Raw genomic sequence first — 24,672 nt, forward strand, 5'->3', positions numbered from 1 at the left:
TGGAAGCATTTCCACTGAGATCTGGGACCAGACAGGGATGCCCACTCTCACCACTGCTATTCAATATAGTTCTGGACGTTCTAGCCAGAGCTATTAGGTAAGAAAAAGAAATTAAAGGGATACAAATTGGGAAGGAAGAACTCAAACTATCCCTCTTTGCAGATGGCATGATTCTTTATTTAGGGGACCCAAAGAACTCTACTAAGAGACTATTGGAACTCATAGAAGATTTTGGCAAAGTAGCAGGGTATAAAATCAATGCACAAAAATCAACAGCCTGTGTATACACAGACAATGCCATGGCTGAGGAAGAACTTCTAAGATCAATACCATTCACAATAGCTACAAAAACAATCAAATACCTTGGAATAAACTTAACCAAGGATGTTAAAGGTCTCTACGATGAAAATTACAAAACCTTAAAGAAAGAAATAGAAGAGGATACCAAGAAATGGAAAAATCTTCCATGCTCATGGATTGGAAGAATCAATATCATCAAAATGTCCATTCTTCCAAAAGCAGTTTATAGATTCAATGCAATACCAATCAAAATACCAAAGACCTTCTTCTCAGATCTGGAAAAAAATGATGCTGAAATTCATATGGAGACACAGGAGACCTCGAATAGATATATAATCTTGCACAACAAAAACAAAGCCAGAGGCATCACAATACCACATTTCAGGACATACTACAGGGCAGTGGTAATCAAAACAGCATGGTACTGGTACAGAAACAGATGCATAGACCAATGGAACAGAATTGAAACAACAGAAATCAACCCAAACATCTACAGCCAACTCATATTTGATCAAGGATCTAAAACCAATTCCTGGAGAAAGGACAGTCTATTCAATAAATGGTGCTGGGAAAATTGGATTTCCATGTGCAGAAGCATGAAGCAAGACCCCTACCTTACACCTTACACAAAAATCCACTCAACATGGATTAAAGACCTAAATCTACGACCTGACACCATCAAGTTACTAGAGAACATTGGAGAAACCCTTCAAGATATTGGCACAGGCAAAGAGTTTCTGGAAAAGACCCGGGAGGCACATGCTGTCAAAGCCAAAAAAATTACTGGGATTGCATCAAATTGAGAAGTTTCTGTACTGCAAAAGAAACAGTCAGGAGAGTGAAGAGACAACCGACAGAATGGGAAAAAATATTTGCAAACTATGCAACAGATAAAGGGTTAATAACCAGAATCTACAAAGAGATCAAGAAACTCCACAAAAACAAAACAAAGAACACACTTAAGAGATGGGCCAAGGACCTCAATAGACATTTTTTTTGTCTGTTCTACTTAATACTACTGGTTTAATTCTGTAATTAATACACAGTTATTCTAAAGTGTTGAAATTTAACTGAAAAGTGATTGCTGTTAAATATACGAGTGGGAATAAGAGAGGGAAAAGATGTACAATTCGGGACATGCTCAAGCTGACTTGCCCCAAATGGTAGAGTTAGAAACATACCAGGGGATTCCAATTCAATCCCATCAAGGTGGCATGTACCAATGCCATCTCACTAGCCCAGTGATCAATTTCAGTTCACAATTGATCATAATGAAAGGACTAAGAGTCAAAGGGTTCCACATAAACAAGTCTAGTGCCTGCTAATACTAACGGATAGAATAAATAAAGGGGAGAGCAATCCAACATGGGAAGTGAGATACACAGCAGACTCATAGAATGGCAGATGTCCTAAATAGCACTCTGGCCTCAGAATCAGCCCTAAAGGCATGCGGATCTGGCTGAAAAGCCCATGAGAGTATTTCAGGCATGGAAATCCAAGACACTCTGGCAAAAAAAAAAAAAAAAAAACCCTAAATGAAAGATCTCTGTGAGTGAGATTCCAGTGGAAAGAACAGGTCTTCAAAGAAGAAGGTACCTTTCTCTGAAGGGAGGAGAGAACCTCCACTTTGACTATGACCTTGTCTAAACAAGATAAGAGTCTGAGAACTCAAAAGGCTTCCATAGCCTTGGAAACTCATGACTGGTGCATAGGGAGATTACTGATGCCATAAACAGGAGTGTCAATTTGTAAAGTCAACAACAGGAGTCACTGTGCACTTACTCCTCATGTAGGATCTCTGTCCTGAATGTGCTGTACATTGAGATTTATTGCTATAAAGAGTACTCAAACAGTATATTTCACTTTGTGTTTCTATGGGGGTTCAAACTGTTGAAATCTTTACTTAATGTATACCAAACTGATCTTCTGTAAAAAAAAAAAAAGAAATTATCAATTCCCAATTGACTCTCGCTGGGATTACACATGACAATAGGTCTGATCTGATTTCATCATCATTTAAAAAAATCATCAATTATTTTTCACTTTATGTTTCTGTGTGGGAGCAAACTGTTGAAATCTTTACTTAATGTATACTAAACTGATCTTCTGCATATAAAGAGAATCAAAAATGAATCTGGATGTGAATGGAAGGGGAGAGGGAGTGTGAAAGGGGAGGGTTGCGGGTGGGAGGGATGTTATGGGGGGGAAGCCATTGTAATCCATAAGCTGTACTTTGGAAATTTATATTCATTAAATAAAAGTTAAAAATAAGATAAGAGTTGGAGAACTCAGAAGGCTTCCATAGCCTTGGCAGCTCATGACAAGAGCCTAGGGTGATTACTGATGCCATAAACAGGAGTGTCAATTTGTAAAGTCAACAACAGGAGTCACTGTGCACTTACTCCTCATGTAGGATCTCTGTCCTTAATGTGCTGTACATTGAGATTTAATGCTATAACGAGTACTCAAACAGTATTTTTCACTTTGTGTTTCTATGGGGGTGCAAACTGTTGAAATCTTTAGTTAATGTATACTAAACTGATCTTCTATATATATAGAAAATTTAAAATGAATCTTGATATGAATGGAAGGGGAGAGAGAGCGGGAAAGGGGAGGGTTGCAGGTGGGAGGGAAGTCATCACGGGGGAGGGGAAGCAAATGTAGTCCATAAGCTGTACTTTGGAAATCTATATTCATTAAATAAAAATTAAAAAAAAACCATGAAACCAAATGCCTGCCTTGATTTCACTAATTTTTAGTTGCTGCTGTGTATAAAGTATTATGATGTTCACAGAGCCAGAAGACATTATGAGGGGCTCACTGAAGAACAAGAATAACACAAATGGAAACCTGAACAATGCAAGCAGTAATTACAAAATTGTTACTTATGTGACACTGATAGTGAAACATGTAGAAGTTCTAAAAAGGCTTGAGTCCTCAGCAAGTGATTCACATGGAGACAGATGAAGTAAATTAAGGCGGTATACTTTTCTATTTGGGAGGAGATGGAAAGAAGCATAACACAATGAGACCGAGTGTGTTTTGACCTGCCTGACTGGAGATGAGATTTTCTTGCTAGGAAATAGTGAAAGAGTTGGAATGGCTGATCTGGTGCCTTTTCACCCGTTTTTGGCTATGTCTTGACTTTTAGGTGGAATCTGCAGCCTGTGGGTGCTGTTTCTGGAGGTCTCCTCCTAAGCGAAACACATCCCTGCCTTTGAAATGTATTATTATGACAGTTCATGGGCTAGCATTTCCCCAGATCAGCATTTTCCAAACTGCTCTAGATTGTAGATAACCTATTTTGAGAAATCATTGCTAGCTTTATTTTTCTTTGTAATGTTTATAAAAATGTCTGAATGAAAATACTGGTATGTGCAGTCATGTAACTTGATGTAACAATATAGAATCCATATAAAACAAGTCATGAAGTTGAAGAAACCACCTAATACATAAGCACACAATGTTCAATTGCTTTTCTGGGCCACGTTGCCAACTTGAGAATCATGTTGATATATGTTGGCTGTCAAGTGATTGCTGGACCATTGTGTATCCTGTTTAGAATGCAAATACATGTTTATTGACTATTAAACACTTGCACTACAAAAAAAAATTATCCAAATGACCACAATAGCTGGGTCTGGGCCAAGAGTGGACCCAGGATGTGGGATTTTGGTATATCAGTGCTGCTTCCCAGTTCTGCATTAGCAAGAAACTGGAGTCAGGAGCCAGAGCGAGGTACTGAATACAAGTGCTCCAATGCAGGATATGAGCATCTTAACTGGTATCTTAAATTGTAGGCCAAATGTCCCACAACTTTGCCAAAAATTATTTTTGTTTGCTGAATTCAAATATATTTAGTCATTTTATTATTTACTGAATTAAATGTTTACCTTATTTACTTTCACATTTTTTACTCAATAATAAAAAGGCAAGGTATGAATTTGCCTTGGGTACACACACACACATACACACACAATCACACCAAGTTAAAAAAAAAAACAGGTGGGTAGCAGGTATGCTAATTACCACTAGAGTTTTGCTGTTCTTATGTTCATTCAGTAGACAGATCCAGGAAATACTTGTATGTACATACACAAACATATCTATATTTGTTTATGTCTATTGAAAACCTTCAATTCACACCAACACCTCCAATTCCAGTCCAATACCACAGTATTTATTTTAGTTTTCTCCTTTTTCATATTCGTAACTCCCTTCTCTGAGAATAAGAGACCTGACTTCACTATCTTCAATACATGTACGTATTTTCTTACTACCTGTGGTTGTAACCAACTTCCTGACCCAAACAGAGCTTCAGTTTCACTTTATCACGCTCCCTTTGAAGGCCTTGACCCCCTGGTCAAGGCTGCTGTGCTGCCTGGTTGGCTTCCTCTGGCAGGTTCTGGCTCCCAAGCCCTGACAGGAAACTGCCATACTCCATCACTTTCCAAGCATTGTATCCCATTTTTGTCCAGCTGCCTTTCTCACACAGTCTTCTTTAATGGAATTTACCCAAAGGAAATGAAATTGGCAAACAAAAAAGCTGTCTGCACATTAATGTTTATTGCAGCTCAATTCACAATAGCTAAGACTTGGAACCCACCCAAATGCCCATCAACAGTAGACTGGATAAAGAAATTATGGGACATGTACTCTATAGAATACTATACAGCAGTCAAAAACAACGAAACCCGGTCATTTGCAACAAGATGGAGGAATCTGGAAAATATTATGCTGAGTGAATTAAGCCAGTCCCAAAGGGACAAAATCATATGTTCTCCCTGATCAGCAACAACTAACTGAGCACCAAAGGGGAAACTTGTTGAAATGAAATGGACACTATGAGTAACAGTGACTTGATCAGCTCTTGTCCTGACTGTTGATGTACAATTTAATACTTTATCGCTTTTAGAATTTTTTCTTTGTTTTGTTCTAGTACTATTGGTTGAACTCTGTAATTAACACACAATTATTCTTAGGTGTTTAAATTGTAACTGGAAAGTGATCCCTGTTAAATATAACAGTGGGAATAAGAGAAGGAGGAGAGGTAGTTTGGGACATGCTCAATCGGACTTGCCCCAAATGGTGGAGTTAGAAACATGCCAGGGGATTCCAATACAATCCCATCAAGGTGGCATGTACCAATGCCATCTCACTAGTCCAAGTGATCAATTTCAGTTCACAGTTGATCACACTGATAGGTCTAAGAGTCAAAGGGATCACACAAACAAGACTAGTATCTGCGAATACTAACTGATAGAATAAAAAAGGGAGAGAATGATCCATCATGGGAAGTGGGATACACAGCAGACTCATAGAATGGCAGATGTCCTAAACAGCACTCTGGCCTCAGAATCAGCCCTGAAGGCATCTAGATCTGGCTGAAGAGCCCAAGAGATTATTTTGGGCATGGAAAGCCAAGACACTGTGGCAAAAAAAAAAAAAAATAAGACCTAAATGAAAGACCTATGCGAGTGAGATCCCAGTGGAAAGAACGGGCCATCAAAGAAGGAGGTACCTTTCTCTGAAGGGAGGAGAGAACTTCCACTTTGACTATGACCCTGTAGGAATAAGATCGAAGTTGGTGAACTCAAAAGGCTTCCATGGCCTTGGCAACTCATGGCTAGAGCCTGGGGAGATTACTGACGCCATAAACAAGAGTGTCAAATTGTTAAGTCAACAACAGGAATCACTGTGTTCTTATTTCTCATGTGGGATCTGTCCTTAATGTGTTGTCCAATGTGAAGTAATGCTATAACTAGTACTGAAACAGTATTTTTCACTTTATGTTCTGTGTGGGTGCAAACTGATGAAATCTTTACTTAATATATACTAAATCAATCTTCTGTATATAAAAATAATTGAAAATGAATCTTGATGTGAATGGAATGGGAAAGGGAGCGGGAGATGGGAGGGGTACGAGTGGAAGGGAAATTAAGGGGGGGGGAGCCATTGTAATCCATAAACTGTACTTTGGAAATTTATCTTTACTAAATAAAAAATAAAAAAAGAATCTTCTAAAAAAATAAAGAGAAAAATAACGGCACTACATAATGACTAAAAGGTCCATTCAAGAGGAAGATGTGACTATAATAAATGTATGCGCACCCAATACCAGGGTGTCTGGCTATTTAAAAGGAATGTTAATGGATCTAAAAGGAGACAGATGCCAATACAATAGTAATGGGAGATTTCAACATCCCGCTTTCAACAACGGATAGTTCAACTAGATGGAAAATCAACAACAACAAAAAACACAGTTAATCTATGTTATGGAACAAATAGACCTCAGCGATATCTAAAGAACCTTTCATCCCACAGTTTCAAAATACATATTCTTTCCATCAGCACATGGAACTTTCTCTAGGATAGATCATATGCTAGGCCATAAAGCAAGTTTCAGGAACAAAAAAAAAAAAAAATGAAATCATCCCATGTATCTTTTCTGCACATAATGGAAAGAAGTTAGAAATTAACAACTCAAGAATCTCTAGAAAATATGCAAACATGTGGAAACTGAACAACATGCTCTTGATTGAACAGTGAGTCATAGAAGAAACGAAAGGGAAATAAAAAATTCTTGGAAAGAATTGAAGATTGTAATTTCTGGAATGTGTGTTATTTCTCCTCATTTCTAATTCTGTGTTTCTCCTTTTTTCTTTCCTGTCATTGGTTTAAAATCCTATGATTGTCCCTTAAATTTGTTACTCTCTAAGATGTATTCTCAATTCCCTTACCTTTTCACTGTAACAATGTTATTAAGGTGATCTCAGTATATATTAAGGTGATCACCAACTATAGTACACACTCATAACTGTATATTCCCTATCTGGAGATTTTTCCTGGATTCTGGTATTACTTTTCTAAATAATGTACTGTTTAATTGAGATAGAACAGTGTGGTACAGAAGCTAGACACATACATTGATCACTCTTTCCAAATGTGATTAGTGCCACTTCAAAATGAAAACTAGTGCTATGGGTCCTTTCACTTATTAATGATGTGAGTTGGTGAAGTCACATGAGTTCTCACTGTCCTCTTAGTTATAAAATAGGAATAATAGTAATTTCTCCCTGGTATGACTGCTCACAAGATGAAATGAAATAATCCAGTTACAGCACTTAGAACAATGCCTTCAGCTGTGTTTGAAAATACTAGCTACTGATATCATTACTATTTTCTATTTAGCATAGAGAAAATCCTTGAAATTATTTGGGATCTTCAGATAAGGCTTCCTAGAAGAGGCTATCTGTATGCTGAATTTCAAAGAATGAAGAGAAAATGAACCACTTAAAAAGGTAGAAAGGACATTTCAGGCAATAGAAATAATATAAATAATTATACAAAATATTGGAGCCCAAAGACAAAAAAATTAAAAGATAGCAGATATTGCTAGAGTACAAATTTCCATCTGGGAAATGGTCAGAGAGAAAACTAGAAAATCATACGGAGGTCAGATCATTTTATGTCATACTGGGGCTGCGCTATATGAACATTCAAAAACTTAAATTTTAAATGTGGAAATCATTAAACATTTTCAAATAATTCTAGATAGAATCACTTGGTTAATCTCTTATAGGATGTCATAAAGACAAAAAATAAGTGTTTACAGTTATGTAAAAACTAGAATAAATGTTCCCACAATCATATGTGATAAAATCTTAGGACCCTACCAAAATAGTTGGAATTTTTGAGGGATGATGATGTCATACTCACTGGTGCAAAGTCTGAAAACACACTGATTGATAGTTCACATGACCAAATCTAGCACAGCATACACAAGTAACTTTAATGTTTCAAGCAGCAATAAATGCAATGGTAGAAACATAGGAAAAACACAGAATAAAAATGACACTGTAATTTAAGAGAGGCAGGAATGAAATATCTTGAAGGAATGTTATTCCAAAAACTTCTAAGAAACATACATTGTGATTAAACTATAGTGTGAAGTATGGAAGAGTAATATAAAATTAAATTTAATGGTGAAAGGCTATTTGGCTGACTTTTTTTTTTTTTTTTTTTTTTTTTAGTTTTCTTCTGTTTAACTGTCAGACGTTATTTTATCATATTTATTAGCTTTTGAATGTGCTTTATTTTGTTGTTGTAGAATCATGGTATAAAAATGAAACTACTATGGCGACAAATAAAATTAGATGCTGGACAACATATTTACATTCATTTCTACATTTTCTGGTTATATGTATCAGGTACCAGATTTGAAACCTCTTTCACTTCAGGAAATAAGAGAAAGAGAATATGAATCAATGAGAACTGGGGTCTTAACATTAAAATGTGTTTTACAATATATTCATTACATTTGTAACTGACCCATATAATAAGTTGACCATATTTATTACAGTTATTAATTCAGAATGTCTACAACATTAGGGTGAAATACAATGTCAAAACTATTTAGTGAAGCCTATATTCTGATTAAGAATGTGTGTGTCAAGTTATTCATTCATTCAAAGTAATCACAGGTAATAATAATCTATCTTATATTTATATACCACATTTAATCATGATAGAGCCCAGAGCATTTTGTAATCTAAAATTTTTCTAGTTTTCAGCCATAACAATAGAACTGAAATACCATAATACTTACTAGTTACCTGAAAAAATGTAAATATGAAAGTGTTGAAATAAATATTTTAAAATAAATACTGTGAATTCAAATTAATGATCTTGTTTATATACAGAACAGAATCCTAGAATATCAGCATCCAAGTAAGAAGGAACCTAGGTGATCACCTTCTCCAATAACTTCATTTTATAGATGAAGAAACTAATTTCCATAGTTTTTATATTTTGCTGGATCCTACTAAATTGTAATATTATCTTCATGCCATTGCTTGCAAAAATATATTATTTACTAAAGTGACATGGAAAGTATGTATTATTGAATTTGTATTAGTACCACCATTCAATTCAGAAATACAGATGCGAAGATTTCCATTAATAAGCTACCCAAAAATATGTAAGTTTATTGTCAAGGAGGCCTTCTAATGGAGAGTCAGAAATGAGATTAGGTAAGAGTGGTATTAATAACATAAAGTTCTCACCCTGCCTCATTCTCATATTGCCTATCTAAATGTGAAAATGCAACAGCCGTGTTTCATCCACAGAAAGAGCTGATGCCAACCCTTTGTAAATATTTGGAGGGTTCAAAGAGCCTTCAAAACAAACATTGCTCATAAATTAACCCAGCATTCGAACTGGGGATTTTTTTTAACACCTGTAGGTTGAATATCCCTTATCTGGGGCTGGCGCCATGGCTCACTTGGTTAATCCTCCACCCATGGTGCTGGCACCCCATATGGTGCCAGGTTCTAGTCCCAGCTGCTTCTCTTCCAGTCCAGCTCTCTGCTGTGGCCCGGGAGGGCACTGAGGATGGCCCAAGTGCTTGGGCTTCTGCACCCTCATGGGAGGCTGGGAGGAGTCACCTGGTTCCTGGCTTCAGATCAGCAAAGCGCTGGCCGTGGTGGCCATTTGGGAGGTGAACCAATGGAAGGAAGATCTTTCTCTCTGTCTCTCTCTCTCTCACTGTCTAACTCTACCTGTCAAATAATAAAAATAAAGGAATATCCCTTATTTGTCACATTTGGACCATACTTTTTTTTTTTTTTTTTGACAGGCAGAGTTAGACAGTGAGAGAGACAGAGAGAAAGGTCTTCCTTCTGTTGGTTCACCCCCCAAATGGCCATCATGGCTGGCGCGCTGCGCCGATCCAAAGCCAGGAGCCAAGTGTTTCCTTTTGGTCTCCCATGCGGGCGCAGGACCTAAGCACTTGGACCATCCTCCATTGCCTTCCTGGGCCATAGCAGAGAGCTGGACTGGAAGAGGAGCAACCGGAACAGAACCAGCACCCCAACCGGGACTAGAACCCAGAGAGCCGGAGCCACAGGCAGAGGATTAGCCTAGTGAGCCGCGGTGCCGGCCTGGACCATAAGTATTTTTTATGTCAATTTGGAGGGGGGGCATTGAAATATTTTCATATATATAATGTTGTATCTTGAGAATGGGACCCATGTCTAAGTATAGAATTTAGTTGTTTCATACACACCTTATATACAGAGTTACAGCATACAAATCAACACACAAAAATCAGCAATATTTTTATACACCAAAAATAGTTTTACCTAGAGAACCCATAAGTACAGTCCTATTCACAGTAGCCAAAAAATTAAATACATTATGGTATATTTAGCCAAAACTCTGAAAGAACTCTGCAATGAAAACCATAAATACCCATGAAACAAATACAAAACACAAAAAATAGAAAAATCTTCCAATATCATGGACCAGTAGAATATCAAAATTTCTATACTATCCAAAGCAATTTGAAAATGAATCTTGACGTGAATGGAAGGGGAGAGGGAGCAGGTAAGGTGAGGGTTGCGGGTGGGAGGGAAGTTATGGGGGGGGGAGTCATTGTAATCCATAAGCTGTACTTTGGAAATTTATATTCATTAAGTAAAAGTTAAAAAAATCAAAAAAGAAAGATTCTATATAATTATTACCAATTTTCTAATCTTACTATTCACAGAATTAGAAAAAAATCCTAAAATTCATAATGAAATACAGATGTCTAAGACAGGCAAAGCAATCTTGTACAATATAAACAAGGCTGGAAACATCACAACACCAGAATTTGAGACATGCTACAGGGCTATTATAATCAAAACAGTATGGTATTAGCATAAAATAGAAACATAGACCAACATAAAAGTATACAAATACCATATTAAATCCATGCATCCACAACAGATATTTTTAAAATGTGCTAAAAACATTCCTTGGAAAAAGGAAAACGTCTTCAATAAATGGTTTTGGTAAAATTGGATTTCCACATGCAGAAGTTTATTTCCTAAAAAATAAAACTAAAGCTAAATTTTTTTTTAATTTAAAAATTTGTAAAAAAGAAAGAAGACTCCTACCTCACATCCCATAAAAAATCAACTCAAAATGCTTCAAGGATCTAAATATAAAATACGAAACTGCTAGAGGAAAACATAGGAGGAAAACTCCAAGATGTTGGCACATGCAATGGCCTTTTAGATAATACCCCAAAAGTACGGGCATCAAAAGCAAAATTAGACAAATAGGATTATGTCAAACTAATAAGTACCTGCATAGCAAGGGAGATGATCAAGAGTGGAAAGATAACCAACAGAAAGATCAAGAACTAATATCCAGTGCTTAGAGGGAGCTCAAGAAATTCGACAACAACTAAACAACCAATCCAGTTGAGAAACATGCAAAGGATCTGAGCAGGCATTTTTCAAAGGAAGAGATACAAATGGCCAACAACAAACACATGAAAAAGTGCTCAGTATCACTAGCAATCAGGGGAGTGCCAACTAAAACTATAATGAGGTATGATCCACTCCAGTTAGTAGCCCAAAAGTTACAAAATAACAAACGATAGAGGGGACATGGAAAATGCAACTTGGTATAACCATTATGGAAAACACTACAGAGATTCATCAAAAAAGAAAAATTAAACTTAGATGTACCATATGACCCAGCTTTCCCTTTCTGAGCAGGTATCCCCAAGAAAAGAAGTCAGTATCTGAAAGAGATACCTGCACTCCATGTTTATTGCTGCTCAATTCACAATAGCCAAGATATGGAATCACCCTGGATGTCCATCAACTGATAACTGGATAAAGACAATCTGGTATATACACACAACGGAATATTACTCAGCCATAAAAAAGAATGAAATCTTTAACTTTGCAACAAAATGTATGGAACTGGAGATCATTATAAGCACAGAAAGAAAAATTCCACATTTCTCTTATGTGTGGAAGTTAAAATACATGTATTTTTCCAGCATGTCACAGTGGGTTAAGCCACCACCTGCAACACAGACATCCCATATCAGAGCACGTGTTCAAGTCTCAACTGCTCCACATTTGATCCAGCTCTCTATTAGTATGCCTCCAAAACCAGCAAAAGATGGCCAATATAAAAGACCCGGACGGAGTTTTGGGCTCCCGCCTTCAGTCTAGAACAACTGCAGTCATTAAAGTCATTTGGGGAGTGAAGTGATGGATAGAAGATCTATCTCTCTTTCTATTTCTCCTCTCTCTCTGTCTCCACTCAAAATAAGTATATCTTAAAAATGCATATATAGACAGAGAACAGGAAAGGATACAGTCAGACCAAAGAAAAGGAGAGGAAATTAGAAATCTAAAACATATTGACGGGAATCTTCAGTATACTATTAAAAAACCCAACATTAGGGTTCTAGGAGTTCCTGAAGGCATGGAGAGGGAGAAAGGATTAGAAGGCCTTTTTAGTGAGATACTAGCAGAGAACTTTCCGGGTTTGGAGAAGGACAGAGACATCCTAGTACAGGAAGCTCACAGAACCCCTAATAAACACGACCAAAAGAGATCCTCACCACGACACGTTGTAATTAAACTCTCCACAGTGAAACATAAAGAAAAGATCCTAAAATGTGCAAGAGAGAAACGTCAGATTACTCTCAGAGGATCTCCAATCAGACTCACAGCTGACTTCTCATCAGAAACTCTACAAGCTAGGAGGGAATGGCGAGATATAGCCCAGGTACTAAGAGAGAAAAACTGCCAACCCAGAATATTATATCCTGCAAAGCTATCATTTGTGAATGAAGGTGAAATAAAGACTTTTCATAGCAAACAGAAATTGAAAGAACTTGTCCCCACTCATCCAGCCCTGTAAAAGATGCTTAAAGATGTGTTGCACACAGAAACACAGAAACATGGTCATCAATATGAAAGAAGGTAAAGGAAGGAAACCTCACAGCAAAAGATCATAGGGAATTCAAAGCATATATTAGAACTTTGGCAAATGGCAGGGCAAAGTTACCACTTTTCATTAGTCACATTGAACGTTAATGGCCTGAACTGTCCAGTTAAAAGACACAGGTTGGCAGATTGGCTTAAGGAACAAAACCCATCTATTTGCTGCTTACAAGAAACATATCTTTCCAACAAAGATGCCTACAGACTGAAAGTGAAAGGCTGGAAAAAGATATACCATGCCAACAGAAATGAAAAAAGAGCAGGCATAGCCATCTTAATGTCGGACAACATAAACTTTACCACAAAAACTGTTAAGAGAGACAAAGAGGGACACTATATAATGATTAAGGGATCAATTCAACAGGAAGATATAACAATTATCAATGTATATGCACCTAACTACTGGGTACCGGTTTAACTAAAAGATTTGTTAAGGGTCTTAAAGGGAGACTTAGACCCCAATACAATAGTACTGGGGGACTTCAATACTCCACTCTCAGAAATAGACAGATCAATTGGACTGAAGATCAACAAGGATACAGTAGATTTAAATGACACTATAGCCCAAATGGATCTAACAGATATATACAGAACTTTCAATCCTACAGCTAAAGATTTTACATTTTCTCAGCAGTACATGGAACCTTCTCTAGGATTGACCACATACTAGGCCATAAAGCAAGTCTCAGCAAATTCAAAAGAATTAGAATCATAGCATGCAGCTTCTTAGACCATAAAGGAATGAAGTTGGAAATTAGCAACTCAGGAATCCCTAGAGCATACGCAAACACATGGAGACTGAACAACATGCTCCTGAATGAACAATGGGTCATAGAAGAAATTAAAAGAGAAATCAAAATTTTTCTGGAAGTAAATGAGGATAACAGCACAACATACCAAAACTTATGGGACGCAGCAAAAGCAGTGTTAAGAGGAAAGTTTATATCAATCGGTGCCTACATCAAGAAATTGGAAAGGCACCAAATAGATGAGCTTTCAATTCACCTCAAGGATTTAGAAAACCTACAGCAAACCAGACCCAAATCTAGTAGGAGAAGAGAAATCATTAAAATCAGAGAAGAAATCAACAGGATTGAATCAAGAAAAACATTACAAAAAATCAGCCAAACGAGGAGCTGTTTTTTTGAAAAAATAAACAAAATTGACACCCCATTGGCCCAACTAACTAAAAAAAGAAGAGAAAAGACCCAAATCAATAAAATCAGAGATGAAAAAGGAAACGTAACAACAGACACCACAGAAATAAAAAGAATCATCAGAAATTACTACAAGGAATTGTATGCCAGCAAACAAGGAAACCTATCAGAAATGGATAGATTCCTGGACACATGCAACCTACCTAAATTGAACCAGGAAGACATCAAAAACCTAAACAGACCCATAACTGAGACAGAAATTGAAACAGTAATAAAGGCCCTCCCAACAAAGAAAAGCCCAGGACCAGATGGATTCACTGCTGAATTCTACCAGATATTTAAAGAAGAACTGACTCCAATTCTTCTCAAACTATTCAGAACAATCGAAAAAGAGGGAGTCCTCCCAAATTCTTTCTATGAAGCCAGCATCACCTTAATCCCTAAGCCGGAAAAAGATGCAACATTGAAAGAGAATTACAGACCAATATCCCTGATGAACATAGATGCAAAAATCCTCAATAAAATTCTCGCCAATAGAATGCAACAACACATCAGAAAGATCATCCACCCAGACCAAGTGGGATTTATCCCTGGTATGCAGGGATGGTTTAATGTGCGCAAGACAATCAATGTGATACACCGCATTAACAGACTGCAGAAGAAAAACCATATGATTATTTCAATAGATGCCGAGAAAGCATTTGATAAAATACAACACCCGTTCATGATGAAAACTCTAAGCAAACTGGGTTTGGAAGGAACATTCCTCAATACAATCAAAGCAATCTATGAAAAACCCACGGCCAACATCCTATTGAATGGGGAAAATTTGGAAGCATTTCCACTGAGATCTGGTACCAGACAGGGATGCCCACTCTCACCACTGCTATTCAATATAGTTCTGGAGGTTCTAGCCAGAGCTATTGGGCAAGAAAAAGAAATTAAAGGGATACAAATTGGGAAGCAAGAAGTCAAACTATTCCTCTTTGCAGATGATATGATTCTTTATTTAGGGGACCCAAAGAACTCTACTAAGAGACTATTGGAACTCATAGAAGAGTTTGGCAAAGTAGCAGGGTATAAAATCAATGCACAAAAATCAACAGCCTTTGTATACCCAGACAATGCCATCGCTGAGGAAGAACTTCTAAGATCAATCCCATTCACAATAGCTACAAAAACAATCAAATACCTTGGAATAAACTTAACCAAGGATGTTAAAGGTCTCTACGATGAAAATTACAAAACCTTAAAGAAAGAAATAGAAGAGGATACCAAGAAATGGAAAAATCTTCCATGCTCATGGATTGGAAGAATCAACCTCATCAAAATGTCCATTCTCCCAAAAGCAATTTACAGATTCAATGCAATCCCAATCAAGATACCAAAGATATTCTTCTCAGATCTGGAAAAAATGGTGCTGAAATTCATATGGAGACACAAGAGACCTCGAATAGCTAAAGCAATCTTGTACAACAAAAACAAAGCCGGAGGCATCACAATACCAGCTTTCAGGACATACTACAGGGCAGTTGTTATCAAAACAGCATGGTACTGGTACAGAAACAGATGGATAGACCAATGGAATAGAATTGAAACACCAGAAATCAATCCAACCTCTACAGCCAACTCATATTTGATCAAGGATCCAAAACCAATCTCCGGAGTAATGACAGTCTATTCAATAAATGGTGCTGGGAAAATTGGATTTTCACATGCAGAATCATGAAGCAAGACCCTTACCTTTCACCTTACAAAAAATCCACTCAACATGGATTAAAGACTTAAATCGACGACCTGACACCATCAAATTATTAGAGAGCATTGGAAAAACCCTGCAAGATATAGGTACCAGCAATGACTTCTTGGAAAACACCCCAGAAGCACAGGCAGTCAAAGCCAAAATCAACTATTGGGATTGCATCAAATTGAGAAGTTTCTGTACTGCAAAAGAAACAGTCAGGAAAGTGAAGAGACAACCACAGAATGGGAAAATATATTTGCAAACTATGCAACAGATAAAGGGTTAATAACCAGAATCTACAAAGAAATCAAGAAGCTGCACAAGATCAAAACAAACAACCCCCTTAAGAGATGGGCCAAGGACATCAATAGACATTTTACAAAAGGGGAAATCCAAATGGCCAACAGACACATGAAAAAATGTTCAAGATCACTAGCAATCAGGGAAATGCAAATCAAAACCACAATGAGGTTGCACCTCACACCGGTTAGAATGGCTCACATTCAGAAATCTACCAACAATAGATGCTGGAGAGGATGTGGGGAAAAAGGGACACTAACCCACTGTTGGTGGGAATGCAAATTGGTTAAGCCACTGTGGAAGTCAGTCTGGAGATTCCTCAGAAACCTGAATATAACCCTACCATTCAACCCAGCCATCCCACTCCTTGGAATTTACCCAGAGGAAATGAAATTTGCAAACAAACAAGCTGTCTGCACATTAATGTTTATTAAAGCTCAGTTCACAATAGCTAAGACCTGGAACCCACCCAAATGCCCATCAACAGTAGACTGGATAAAGAAATTATGGGACATGTACTCTATAGAATACTATACAGCAGTCAAAAACAACGAAACCCGGTCATTTGCAACAAGATGGAGGAATTTGGAAAACATCATGCTGAGTGAATTAAGCCAGTCCCAAAGGGACAAATACCATATGTTCTCCCTGATCGGTGACAACTAACTGAGCACCAAAGGGGAAACTTGTTGAAATGAAATGGACACTAGGAGAAACAGTGACTTGATCAGCTCTTGTCCTGACGGTTGATGTACAATGCAATACTTTATCCATTTTAGTATTTTTTTTCTAGTACCATTGATTGAACTCTGTAATTAACACAAAATTTTTCTTAGGTGTTTAAATTTTAACTGAAAAAGTGGTCCCTGTTAGGAATTTGGAAAACATTATGCTGAGTGAAATAAGCCAATCCCAAAGGGACAAATACCACTTGTTCTCCTTGATAGGTGACAACTAACTGAGCACCAAAAAGGAAACCTGTTAAAGTGAAATGAACACTATGAGAAACGGTGACTTGATCAGCCCTCACCCTGAAGGTTGATGAGCAACTTGATATGTTATCCCTCTTAGTATTTTTTTTTGTTTGTTCTACTTAATACTTTTGGTTGAATACTGTAATCAATACACAATTCTTCTTAAGTGCTGAAACTTAACTGAAGAGTGATCACTGTTAAATATAAGAGTGGAAATAAGAGAGGGAAGAGATGTGCAATTCGGGACATACTCAAGCTGGCTTACCTCAAACGGTAGAGTTAGAAACATACCAGGGGATTCCAATTCAATCCCATCAAGGTGGCATGTACCAATGCCATCTCACTAGCCCAGTGATCAATTTCAGTTCACAATTGATCTTAATGATAGGACTAAGAACCAAAGGGATCACATAAACAAGAACAGTGTCTGCAAATACTAGCTGATAGAATCAAAAAGGGAGAGAATGATCCAACATGGGAAGTGAGATACACAGCAGACCCATAGAATGGCAGATGTCCTAAACAGCACTCTGGCCTCAGAATCAGCCCTAAAGGCATTCTGATCTGGCTGAAAAGCCCATGAGACTATTTCAGCCATGGAAAGCCAAGACACTCTGGGGAAAAAAAAAAAAACCTAAATGAAAGACCTATGCGAGTGAGATCCCAGTGGAAAGAATGGGTCATCAAAGAAGGAGGTACCTTTCTCTGAAGGGAGGAGAGAACTTCCACTTTGACCATGGCCTTGTCTAAATACGATCAGCTCAAACAGCTTCCATAGCCTTGGCAGCTCATGACAAGAGCCTAGGGTGATTACTGAGGCCATAAACAAGAGTGTCAATTTGTTAAGTCAACAACAGGAGTCACTGTGCACTTACTCCTCATGTAGGATCTCTGTCCTTAGTGTGCTGCACATTGAGACTTAATGCTATCACTAGTACTCAAACAGTATTTTTCACTTTATGTTTCTGTGTGGGAGCAAGCTGTTGAAATCTTTACTTAATGTATGCTAAACTGATCTTCTGCATATAAAGAGAATCGAAAATGAATCTTGATGTGAATGGAAGGGGAGTGGGAGTGGGAAAGGGGAGGGTTGCAGTGGGAGGGACCTTATGGGGGGGAAGCCATTGTAATCCATAAGCTGTACTTTGGAAATTTACATTCATTAAATAAATGTTTAAAAAAATAAAAAAAATAAAAATCTTAAAGTGGTTGAATTATCAAACTTTGTTTTTTTTAAAAAATATGCATATATAATGTAAAATTGTGATGCTATATTATTTCATATGTAGATATTTTTAAATGTTTTCTTTAGTAAGTTATACTCCTTACATAGTAATATATCTTTCTTCCCTCACTTCATGATCCTTGTTGTGAAATCCACATTATGTGATATTAATATACCAGCTTTCAAGAAAAAGTTTGTGTGTTCATATTTACAAATGAAATGAAAATACAAAATGTTAAAAATTGTTAAAGCTATGTGCAGTCATTGAACTCATCTTTAGACTTTTCATTATTATTTTAAATATCTGTAAATAGTAATGGCCAAAAAAAGAAGTTTTTGGTGAAAAAATGTTTTTGATTTTGAACTTTTGTGTAAGGGCTGCTCCAGATGTATTTGCATCTGCTAAGACTCTTCTGTGTTAAATTGGCTCTCAAGTTCTGAGAATTACTCAACCACACTAGCTCATTTTATGCAACATCCTCCCACTGTTTCCTGTTATATTAGTTTAGTAAATGAAAGTATTCTGTGGGCTGTTGGCTACATTTTGGGTTTTCTCTTCTTTTAGTTTGCAGATATATACCCATGCAGCTCATAATTCCTTTTCTGTCTAGATCACCCCATCACTCACAAATCTTGCCTTTCTGTAAACTTGAAGTATTTCTAAAATCTCCATCTTTATTAATTTTGCATGATTTTTAACTTGCTATTTACCTGCTTCATGGGAAATTTTTGATTCCTACATTAGGTTAAAAGTTCCTAGAGGACAAAACCTGTATATATTTCATATTCCTTCAATACCTGTCATCAAGTTAAGGATATTATGGGTCCAACAATACATAAATTGTGGTGTTAAAGAATGGATTGTGTTTATAATGCTTAACTAAAATATGTATATATAGTAATATCATCTCAAAAATCAATATCCTTATATTCTAGAATGGTATAGAAATGACTAGAGGTGATCTATTTGATTAAAATGAAAGTTTTGTTTTATTTTTAATATTTTCTAATTATAGAGTTGAAGTCATAGATTCACAACCATCTATATTCATTCAAAAAGAAATGCCATAAAATACCTGAAATATAACTTTTATCTGTTTTAAAAAAATCAACAAATATTTCCAAGTTAAGTACAAACTATTATCTTAATTACTCCTAGGAGAGTGTAGAGAAGGATTGAACTGTGTCATTAGCATGGGCTTTGAGCTTAGATGGACCAGGGATCAAGTTGTAGATCAATTATTTATCAACTGTGTGACTTTGGGAATTTGACTCACCTTGCTGAGTCTGTGTCCCTATGTATAAAATAGGAATAATAATATGTCTCTCATTGTTTTGAAGAAACTTTAATGAAATGAGGATTGTAAATTACCTACTCTGGGGTATCTCAAGTTTCTCCTGAGTCCAAACTTCAGTTGAATTTCTACCTATCTATGTGTGCTTAAAATGAGAGTTTGTAAAACCACCACAGTGATTATGTCAACATCACACACACACACACACACACACACACTGATATTTCTTGCATTATTGATATGCAAGGAAAAGGGAACTAGAGAGAAAGATCTGTGTAATGTTTTCATGTAAAGGAAAAGAAGGGGATGCAGAAGGCAGCATCTTGTATCTAAACATAGCTACCAATCGTTGTACCCCTCCTGAATGCACATGACAATCCTCTAAAACTAGACTGGCCTTGTGATCTACTTTAACAAACAGAACATTATGAAAGTGGCATTATGGGGGCCAGGGCTGTGACGCAGTGGGTTAAATCCCTGGCCTGAGGCACTGGCATCCCATATGGGCACCGGTTCTAGTCCCGGCTGCTCCTCTTCAAATCTAGCTCTCTGCTATGGCCTGGGATAGCAGTAGAAGATGGCCCAAGTCCTTGGGCCCCTGCACTCGCATGGGAGACCCAGAGGATGTTCCTAGCTCCTGGCTTTGGATCAGCGCAGCTCCGGCCGTTGTGGCCATATGGGGAGTGAACCAGCAGATGGAAGACCTCTCTCTCTGTCTTTACCTCTCTCTCTGTAATTATGTTTTTCAAATAAATAAAATAAATCTTTAAAAAAATAGTGACATTATAGGACTTATGTTCCCAATTGTGTAAGAGATGTGTCAGCTTCTACAGTGTCCCTCTTAGAAAACTCCATCTTGAGGACTAGCTGCCATGCTGTGAGGAAGTTCAGTCTAAAAGAGTAAATTAGTAAATGTATTCCAGTCCTAGCTGAGTACCTGGCACAAATTTACATAACTGGTCCCAGTCTACATAATAGGGAGCAAAATAATCACCCATTATTTCACTTGCCCTGCCTTAATTCCTGATCCATAAGAAATTACAGTTACTGGTTTAAGCCAATAAATTTGTTCGTGTCTTATTACATACCAATTGGTATCCAAAACAATTATCCACATCCAGGAATTATATCAAATCTCTATGAGAAGAGGATGTATTCCCTATGTAAGAAGAACTCATAATTACTGTAGTTCAATAAGGCCTTGCAGTGAGAAAATATAGTATGTTTTACAATGTGTGGATTTACAGCCTAGGGAATCATAGGCGAATCAGCCTGATAGGAAGTAGGCTACTCCACAGACCGGTGATGTAGTGGCAGTAGAAAAGGGTTTTCCGGGGTCGGCGCCGTGGCTCACTTGGTTAATGCTCCGGCTGCAGCGCCTGCATCCCATATGGATGGGCACTGGGTTCTAGTCCCGGTTGCTCCTCTTCCAGTCCAGCTCTCTGCTGCAGCCCAGGAGGGCAATGGAGAATGGCCCAAGTGCTTGGGCCCCTGCAACCGCATGGGAGACCAGGAAGAACCTGGCTCCTGGCTTCAGATCGGCATAGCATCAGCCGTGGCAGCCATTTGGAGAGTGAACAAATGGAAGGAAGACCTTTCTCTCTATCTCTCTCTCTCACTATCTATAACTCTACCTGTCAAATTAAAAAAAAAAAAAAAAAGGTTTTCCTGGAGTGACCTTCAAGGCAGCAATTACAACAGGAAATATTGTGCAGAGTTACAGGAATATGCCTTTCCAAGAATACAAGGAAGACTTCTCTTGTCACTGCCACAAACAGGGGAAAAGAATCTTACGGAAGTGTTGAGGTCCTGTGGTGAGAGCAGTAACAAACAATAGGTATTATGAATATAATCTTGCAATGAGATGACCTACAAGAAAAACTAAACCACGTTACAAGCAAGGAATTCTAATTAGCTCAACTTAGACTAAATCCCAATATTTGGACTACTTAATGGGATAGGATAGGTTTGCTGTATTTTATTAACATGGCTATAGGAAACTAGGCTATGGTATCTTATGGATGGTGAAAGTGGGTCAGTTCAACTATTGCTGATCCCATTGCCTGCATATGTTGGAGCTTATTTTATGAACTGCAATTATATATTAACTTACCTTTTATAGAATTGGGACTATCTCTACACTTCTAGAGCATGAAAAACTCCACTCCCAATACTGAAATCAGTCAATAAATACTTCCCTTTCCCTATCCCAGACTGATGCATTCCACTTTTGCTTACTACTTTTGTTTCTAGCAATGTGGCCATGGGATATTGGTTATTAATGATAATGAATAAGGGATATTTAACACTAGAACATTTTTCAAAGACCTTTCTACACAGTGATACAGCATTATAATCTCAGTCTCTCAGCAATGAATGAAGACTGAAAGGTGATTTTATCATATACAGATTTTCTGAGAGTCAGAGGGAGCTCAATGGGAGTACAACATCCTTGTCCAGTCCAGATCTCAGTAGTATCAGTGTGGCATGATCCAGAACAGGTTAATTTTTTTTAAATTAAGATTTGCTTATTTATTTATTTGAAAGGAAGAGAGAGAGAGAGAGAATCTTCCATCTACTGATTCATTTCCCAAATGGCTGCAACAGCCAGGGCTGAACCAGGATAGACCCAGAAGTAAGGAACTTAATCTTGGTCCCTGACAAGGATGGCAGAGGCCCAAGCACTTGGCCCATCTTCTGTTACCTTCACAGGCACATTATCAGAAAGCTGGATTGTAAGCAGAGCAGCTAGGACTTGAACTGGAACCACAATATGGGATGTTGGAATCACAAGCAATGATTTAACCTGTTGTGTCACAGTGTTACCTTCCAACAGGTGGACATTTAACAGGAGTTGAACCTGGCTTGCCTGTTTCCAAAATGAAATATGAGACAAGTAAGCAGCAGCAAATTCTGTGATTCTGAGAGGGTCTAATGGAACTGGTTCATGTGTGTTGTTATCTTGATTGGATATTGGACTTTCTTATCAACAGTGCCGCCTCACTTAGATGAGTCCCAGCTAGAGTTTCAATGACAGAATTGTGCAGCTGCATAAGGAATTCAGACAACATCAAAGGGCATGGTACAAAGCTTGAGGCCAGGAGGCTCTGAAGTCTAGGGAATTCCTTCAACTCTCATAATTGTTGCCTATCCCAATTCCTGTCATCACATCACAATGCACAGGTACTCTGTCTCAATATCAGGCTATCACTTGTTGATGGTGAAACTTCAGGTACTTTTTTAACCCTTCTAATAGCTATCTTCCTCTCCTGTAAAATAGGATCAAACTATCAGTCTATTTGGGGAAGAATGAATAAAGGAACAAAAGCCAGGTGAAAGAAGGACTACCTATACCTTAACTGCCCCAATCTCTTCAATGGCAGCAGGAAAAGGCTCTGAATCTCGCTAGATCCCATTACTTTGTGAATAATAGAAAAGTTTGAACTAGAAAATATATTTCCCTCTAAATTCACACATAGCTTAGAAGTCAGTGGGCTCCTTGGAATATTTACTCTAGAATGAAGCTATTGCAGCAATACATCACTCATACTACATCTTAACTTGGAAAAGTTATTTAACCTATTTAAGTAAAGGTAACATTTCCCTCACAGAAATGTAAGAATTCAATGTCCACTTTGCATTGATGTAAATGTAAAACACTTAGCACAAAGCCCACTGCTTAGGTTGTACTTAACAAATTTGTTAGCTGATATTATGATTGCCTAAATCTCAGTTTGTTCACCTACTTAGGGGAACTGTGAGAATCAAAATTAACATATTATATATGAAATATATAATATACCCATACCTACCTATCATCTATCAATCTATCAATGTATCATCTATTGAGATATTACTAAGTAGTACATTTATAACCATACGGCTAAAGATGCTTCAATCCTTCTCCTTATAAATCATATCTTAATTAAAATAGGTGGCCAAACATATCTTTCCTGTTCTTTACTGTTCATAAGTACTTATATATTTTCATTTCTTCCTGTCATCTAGCAATTACGAAATACAAATCTCCAGTATTAATTTTTGGAAGAATATAGGCATTAAAGGAAAAGTAATACCATTTAAGGGTTTTAATATGCAAAATCATATCTTCAGCTGCAAAAAAAAAATTTCAAATTACTATCTGCCAACAAACATGCAGTAGACTTTAAGGCAATACTGAAAAAAACAATTGGTATAGATTCTATTCCCAGCCATACTCATGCGAATGCACACCAGCAAAACCAATTCACACAATGTACAATGTGATAATCTTGTCCCAATTCATATATTTTTGAGGACAAAAGATGATTCAGTGCTACTTGCTTTAATACTTCACTATATATATGAACTGACCTCCACTATAGGTTCAAGGATTGGTAAAAATGATACTCTAATATGACTTAAAGTACTTTCAATTTTGATTTCTACCAAATCAGCAACATAAGAACTATCTGAGAGAATGAGAGAAATCAATGAGAATACGTACCTCTTGATCCATTGCAGAAGGTAGATGGTGAGCTATGAAGATCCAGAAGCTGAGTTTTCCAATATGGCTAGAAAATGGGCAGTGTTCAATATTCTAGTTCTTTTATAGAAGCCAGTTCTTGCTATGTCACAGTTACATACTTGTTGTTTTCTTATCACATCATAGATACAGAGACTTAGCCATGCCTGGCACCCCAAAATATTCCATTATCCATTTTGTAGGACAATATCTTATCTTAGACTTTGATCATTCACTTGTAATCTTTTTTGAATACTCACCTTCATAGAAAGAACTGCAGAGTAAGCATTGTTCTTGTTATGAATCTCCTACACAGAGAGTATCCAAGAGGTAAAATATTGGCATCCAAAATTAAAGGAATGAAAAATGCATTGGC

The 24,672-nt window shown here is 37.2% G+C and overlaps 1 long non-coding RNA gene across 1 annotated transcript in view; it reads right to left on the minus strand.

Moving 5' to 3' along the window:
- LOC127492012 (uncharacterized) overlaps positions 1-24,456 on the minus strand; it is a 61,535-nt gene extending 37,079 nt beyond the window's left edge. Inside the window, exon 1 of the long non-coding RNA XR_011378741.1 lies at positions 24,279-24,456. This is a non-coding gene — a long non-coding RNA (uncharacterized lncRNA). The remainder of the gene's footprint in view (positions 1-24,278) is intronic.
- Positions 24,457-24,672: the final 216 nt, after the last annotated feature.

This window comes from Oryctolagus cuniculus, chromosome 9, assembly GCF_964237555.1.
Source record: "Oryctolagus cuniculus chromosome 9, mOryCun1.1, whole genome shotgun sequence".
NCBI classification, from domain to species: Eukaryota; Metazoa; Chordata; class Mammalia; order Lagomorpha; family Leporidae; genus Oryctolagus; species Oryctolagus cuniculus.